At 51.2% G+C, this 6,000-nt stretch overlaps 1 protein-coding gene and 1 long non-coding RNA gene across 4 annotated transcripts in view; one reads left to right on the plus strand and one right to left on the minus strand.

Annotated features, from left to right (window-relative positions):
• BMAL1 (basic helix-loop-helix ARNT like 1) overlaps positions 1–5,662 on the minus strand; it is a 109,932-nt gene extending 104,270 nt beyond the window's left edge. For 2 of the 3 annotated variants that reach the window (XM_055548575.1, XM_055548570.1), the window contains exon 1: positions 5,531–5,662. The gene's annotated coding sequence lies outside the window, so the exon portion shown is untranslated. The remainder of the gene's footprint in view (positions 1–5,530) is intronic. The other variant, XM_055548572.1, reaches the window with a different exon arrangement.
• On the plus strand, positions 706–3,988 carry LOC129628931 (uncharacterized). Its single transcript, XR_008703001.1, has 4 exons — positions 706–827; positions 2,363–2,550; positions 3,608–3,705; positions 3,855–3,988. It is a non-coding gene; the product is annotated as an uncharacterized LOC129628931 (long non-coding RNA).
• Positions 5,663–6,000: the final 338 nt, after the last annotated feature.

Here is a 6,000-nt window from a genome sequence, read left to right on the forward strand (position 1 = left end):
GTCCCTCCCCCACCCCCTGCCACAAATCCAGCCCGGCCCCATCCCAGCTGGGCAGTTCACAAAACCACCTCACTTGTAAAATAAGGATAATCGCTCTACCTACCTCGTGGGGTTATTACGAGGATTGAACAAGTTAATAAACATAAGGTGACTAACATATCTGCTGGCACTCAGAGAATGTTCAATAAATATTAGCTGCCGTTATCATCATTATTATTACTTCTATTTTGCAAATGAAGTAAAGCAGACTCAAAGAAGCTAACTAATTTGCCCAGGTCACACATTTCAAACAGCAGTTGAACACATAAACACTTGTAAATGTTTTACTTAGCATATGTACAAAATCTAATGGGTAGAGTATTAACCAGAATATTAAATTAGACATACCATCCATCCCCTTCTTTAACCAGGCTGGCTAAACATGAGTTTATCCTATTTAAAAGGACAGCATGTACTAATGTAAAAATCATTTCCCATCATATGCCAGCACTGCACGTTCTCCTGAAGCAAAGATGACTAAAGCTTATTCAATTTCATCTCCACAACTGTAGGTCCCCAACTCAATCCTTCCTTCCACTTGGACTTAATTACTCATGGCCACGTCCACTCGTGCCCCTGTTTCACTCCCTCATCTCACAGCCCACCTCTCCACAGGTGGACCTCCTTCCCTCCTGTGCGTAGTCCCTGAGTGCCTACCCCACCCCATCGCCTCCTCCTCCTCAAGATCATTCACTGGGATTGGACAAACATGTCCTGAAGCTCCCTGTGCCTCTAATTTGGAGAAACCAAGATTAATGCCCCAAAAGTGATTGGCCTGGAACCTGCAGGTAAGATATTCCCAGAGGCAGCCCAACACGATATGGGATGCAGCAGTACCTAAAATAATTAGCGCTAGCTAGGTCAAGGGCTGGGGAGACACTGCTGCCCAGCAAGAGAGGAGGAAAAACAAAATGAAGCATAGCTCCAGGAGGACTAAGCATCTGAGCTAGAGCTTAAAAAAGAGTAGGATTTGGATGAGGGAAGGTTGAGGCATAGAACAGGACGAAGGCTGGTCCAGGGAGTGGATAGTCCCGTGCTCACGGCCAGGCGGGCTGGGTATGGAAAGGGAAGAAGGAGCAGCAAAACTGATAGCTAATATCCATGAATGCTCACTATGATTCACTAAGCGCTTTATGTATTTTTCATTCTTTAACTCATTGAATCCATACTGCACTCTGAGGTAAGGACTAGAAAGTGAAAGTGAAGTCTCAGTCGTGTCCGACTCTGCAACCCCATGGACTGCCAGGCTCCTCTGTCCATGGGATTTTCCAAGCAGGAATACTGGAGTGGGTGACCATTTCCTTCTCCAGGGGATCTTCCTGACCCAGGGATTGGACCTGGGTCTCCAGCACTGCAGGCAGACTCTCTACCAGCTGAGCCACCAGGGAAGCCCAAGGACTACAGCAATTCCCATCTTACTGATGAGGACACCAAAACAGAGAGCAAAGCAACTTGACCACAAGTCATAAAACCAGTAAGGATATAAAATCTGGCTCCAAAGTCTGCACTTTTAGCCACCCAACCAAAGTCCCTTTCAGGACAGCCTGATGGTGAAGGGGTACAGCTATCCTGAGGATGAATGAGACCATGTTTGCAAGTTGTTTGCAACCTGTTACACCAAGGCCACCGATGCTGGCAACAGGCTGCAGTTAATATCCACGATGGACCTGCTAGCAGCTGAAGCAGGAGAGACACATCAGGACAAGAAACGGGACCCAAGCCAACAAAGACAGTGTGAAGAGCAGAGACCTGGACAGACACCTACTTTTAGGGTGTATAGGAAGAAAACCCAGAGGCTGAGAAGGGGATTTCAGGAAGGAAGAAAAGACATGTGGGTAAAAGCTGCAAAAGGGCTAAGATCAACAACTGAGGACTAAGAATGGGCGCCTGGAATTCCAGACTTAAAAGTTTTTGGAGATATTTGAGAATAAATAAGAAGGATAGTAGAGAAAGAAGCCAGAGGGCAGGAACTGAGGATGGAGCAGATGAGACAGTTGAGGGGGTCAATGTTCACAACCCTGGGAGCGGCTGCTGGGCAGGGAGGGGAGAGAGAGACAGAGGGACCCAGGAGCACAAATGCACACACGTGAAAGCTGCCTGCTGCACAGCGGCCCACAGTAGGCCTGTTTCTTCCTCTTCCATCCTTCCCTCATCAGTCAAGACAAGGGCTTTTCTGGGGTTGGTGAGGAGGCTGAGAGAAAGAAGCACGAAGGAAATTCTAGTGACAGCACCCTGGCAGTGCTGGGAAGGGAGTGCAGCAGGCACTGAGGGAGGGCTTCCTGTGTCCCTGGCATCTTACACATTATCATCTCCCCTGATCTAGGGACCCCAACGGGCAGGCACCTTCACTACACCACCTAGGCGGAGCCTGCAGTCAGAGGAGTCCAGCACTTGTCCAAGGACACACCACCCAACCCAAGTCCTAGATCCTGCTACCAGAGACCAGGCTCCTGCCCAGAGGCTCCAAGAGGGAACAGGAAAGAAATTCACTTGCTTTTTCCAAACTAAGAGGTGAGGAGGAAAGATGAGGGAAAGAGACACGACATTTTGAGCAGAAAGGAAGAGAAGCTGAGGGAGCTTAAGTCAGAGCAGGTCTTGTTTAGAGAGAGGAGGAGGAAAGCCAGGGTGGATGTTAGGAGTAAATCTGAGTGTTATGATGAAGCGGCAATGAGGAGAGAAAAGACTGTGGAGAAGGGTGACATGCCTGCATTTCCAGGCTTTCGATTAAACCTCAAGGTTTAAAACGGAAGTAAACAATTGCTTCCCTTCATTTGCTACCATGATGTTAATTCAAATCACTGCCTGTGATTGTAATATCATTTGGGACAGAAAATGTTCCTTTAATATTTGACTTTCTCCAACCACCATGAGAGTCAACGATAGAATCACAAATAGAAGAAAGCCCACAAAAGGAAGGCAGCCCTTATACCAAAGAGAGATACTGAATATTTAGCTTTTACATATTCATATGCATTTTGTTAACGAGTCTTTCTACAGTGCCTGTCCCTTGTTTAGTATATATAAATGGCACATAGATCATTGGTATGAAGTGATAAATCTGAAAGTAGGGCCACTTCCTTTTCCTCTCTTTGGTAGGCAAACCTCTTCTGCAAATAGCTGACAAACTCCTGAATAGTCATCATTTTATAAATCATTTGAAATGGATTCTTTAAAACACCATCTGTTGATCTGTTTAAGTTTCCTATGAAAATAGGACGTCAGCTCAGATATTCTGGAGGTTCCAGCAGGTAAATACCAACCCGAATTCAGCCATATTAAATATTTAGAGAGGCACAGAACTTTAGAGCAGAAGGAACTGTTGAGATCACCTCGTTCTCCTGCCTTACTTTCCATCTGAGGCAAGTAGAACCCAGAAGAGTTCTGTGACTTGCCCCAAGTGGCACAGCCATGAAAACCCAAGTCTGGGCTGGAACCAGGCGATTCTAACTCTCAGGCTAGCACACTTCCACCACCCCTGCTCTTTTCTCTCTCCCTCTTTCTAAACCTTAGGGGTTGGAATATGGTATACATTTAACTATAGTTTTAACCTATTTATATTATTCACCAGCTACATCTACAATCAAAACAAAAAAATACGTCTACAGATTCAGCTTTAGATATACAGGCAATTTCAAATCCTGCCCGGGAAATTTTAAAGCCTTCCAGGTATGTTCAACAAAGTGTTCAGCAATAAAGTGAACTCAGTAATAGATCATGGAGTGAAAGACTGAACTTTGTATTAAGAAAACATTTTGGAGTTTCATTGATATGGAAATCGAAATTAACGGCAGTGATTTTTTTTTTCTTTTTTTAAGTCTTGCAAGCACGGAGAGCATGAGATTATTCAAAACTGCTCTGGAGCAGCAAAGATTATTTTAAGCTCATGATTCAACCAGCACATTAATTAAAAACTCTACCAACCCAAATCGACAGATCCTGATATCAATGGGACAAGAAGAATTAAAATAATAGTTGTCACATAAAAATAGATTAAAAGAGGGAACAGCGGCGGATATCACAAGGACAAATGACAAGCAAGCGTTGTAGGAAACTAGATGCAGCTAATGGGCAGCTTTTATGGATTTTTTTTTTTTTTAATAAAACGAAGATCCTGGAAATACACGTACAGTCAAGAAATGCTTCTTTGAATCTTGTTTCTGGAAGCTAAGTGATAAAACTTGGCTAATAATTCCTTGCCGAGGAGTAGCTATGCAAGCAGGGAGAGGAGACCACAATCGCGAAAAGAGACAAAACAGAGCTAGGTGATCGGAAGGGGCCAAAGCAGGGGAGGGAACAGGGGATTGAGAAACGTGAGGTGAGGGGCACAGCCTGGTACTCCACCGGCCAGCACCAACTTGACAACAGACGCCTATGGCCAGTAGAGCCTTCCCTTTCCCCGCGTCTGCCCTCGGCTCTGCAGCCGGGTCTCACGACCCCTCGGGGTGACTGACTCGAGCCCCACAAGATCGGCATTAATTTCTATTCTTCCACTTATTCCTCCGAGCAAACGAGAGCTCTCTAGGCTTTCAACGCCCGACAATCTCGAGCGGGAAGCTTTTCTTTGACATCTGTCAAATCCGGTGCTAAAGCCAGCCTCGCTGGGCCCTCCGCGGGTCTCCAGGACTCCAGGGCGGCCGGCGGGCCCACACCTGGGCGCCGGGTGACATTCCCCCTGTAGTGGAGCCCCTGCTCGCAGACCCAAGGGGATCCTCCCCGGGCTGCCCAGGACCCAGACGGCGCAGGCCGGACCGAAGTTAGCATGCTGGGGTCGGCCGCATCCCCGGGCCGGGAATACCCAGGTGCAGCCCCAGCACCCGCGAAAGGCCAAAGGGGTAGGGGGTGGCTCGGACTCCCCAAGCCCGGCGGAGACGCCCTCCCCGCCCCCACCCAGCCCTGCAGGCTCCCGAAAGGAAAGTAGAGGGGAGAGGGAGGAAGGGCAGAAGCCGCATCTCTAACCCAACGCCCTTGGAGTGCAGCCGTCAAGGATGGTCCCCTCGGGGGTCCCTGAACCTTCCGGGGATACATCCTAGGACTAGCCCTTAGCCGGGTCACTGATCCCAAAGGGTGGAGCTGTCCCTTTAAGAGGCAGCTGGCTGCTCTTGCCACCACCACCACCACCGCCCCCCCACCCCGACTTCAGGTAGCTATGCCCGCGGAGGGGAGATGGGTATTTCCGCGGACTCTTTCCCGGTCCCTTTAAGGGTGCCTGCGGCACCTCTGTCCGTTCTAGTCCGCAGCGCCAGCCCCCGCGAGGGAGGATGGGGGCGGACGAGTGCGGCGCCTTTAAGGGGCGCAGCCTCCCCGCGGCCCGGGTGGGGGCAGGGAGCGGGCACGGGCCCTTTAAGGCCGGCAGCGGGCACGTCGGGCAGGGCTCCCCGGCGGCCGGGCTGCGCCCCGGGCGGCGGCGGGGGCTTTGAGCCTGCCAGGGTGCTAACGGCCCCGACGGGGTGCCCGCGGCCGCACCGCTGGCTGCGGCCAGCCCGACACTCACCGTGGCTCGCCGGGAGCGCCCGCGCCCGCGCCCCCACTCGGATCCCGCGGCGGCGGCGGCGGTGAGTCCGGCGCGGGTAAACAGGCACCTCCGTCCCTGACCTACTTTCTGCCTTCCCTAAATGTCGCACCACTAACCTACTTTCCGACCAATCCGCTCCCCGCCGGCCCAGGCCCGGCCCCCCGCCCACCAATCGCTGTGCCCAACCCCCCTTCCCCGCCCACCAATGGAGGAGTCGCGGAGCCCGGATACCTGCCTCTTCCCTCCAGCCAATCCTAGAGCCCGAAGAGAGCCAGTCTCGGCGGCCGCCCCCGGCCAATCCGCGCGCGGCTCGGCGGCCTGATAGCCAGTTGTGTGGCAGCAAGAGAGGCCGCTGACCAATGGCGAGGCGGCGAGGGCCGGTTTACCTGCTACTTTCCCGCCACCAATCGCTTGGCGCACAGAAGCACACGCCCCAAGGAGAGGACCAA

Source organism: Bubalus kerabau, chromosome 15, assembly GCF_029407905.1.
Source record: "Bubalus kerabau isolate K-KA32 ecotype Philippines breed swamp buffalo chromosome 15, PCC_UOA_SB_1v2, whole genome shotgun sequence".
In the NCBI taxonomy this organism is placed as follows: domain Eukaryota; kingdom Metazoa; phylum Chordata; class Mammalia; order Artiodactyla; family Bovidae; genus Bubalus; species Bubalus kerabau.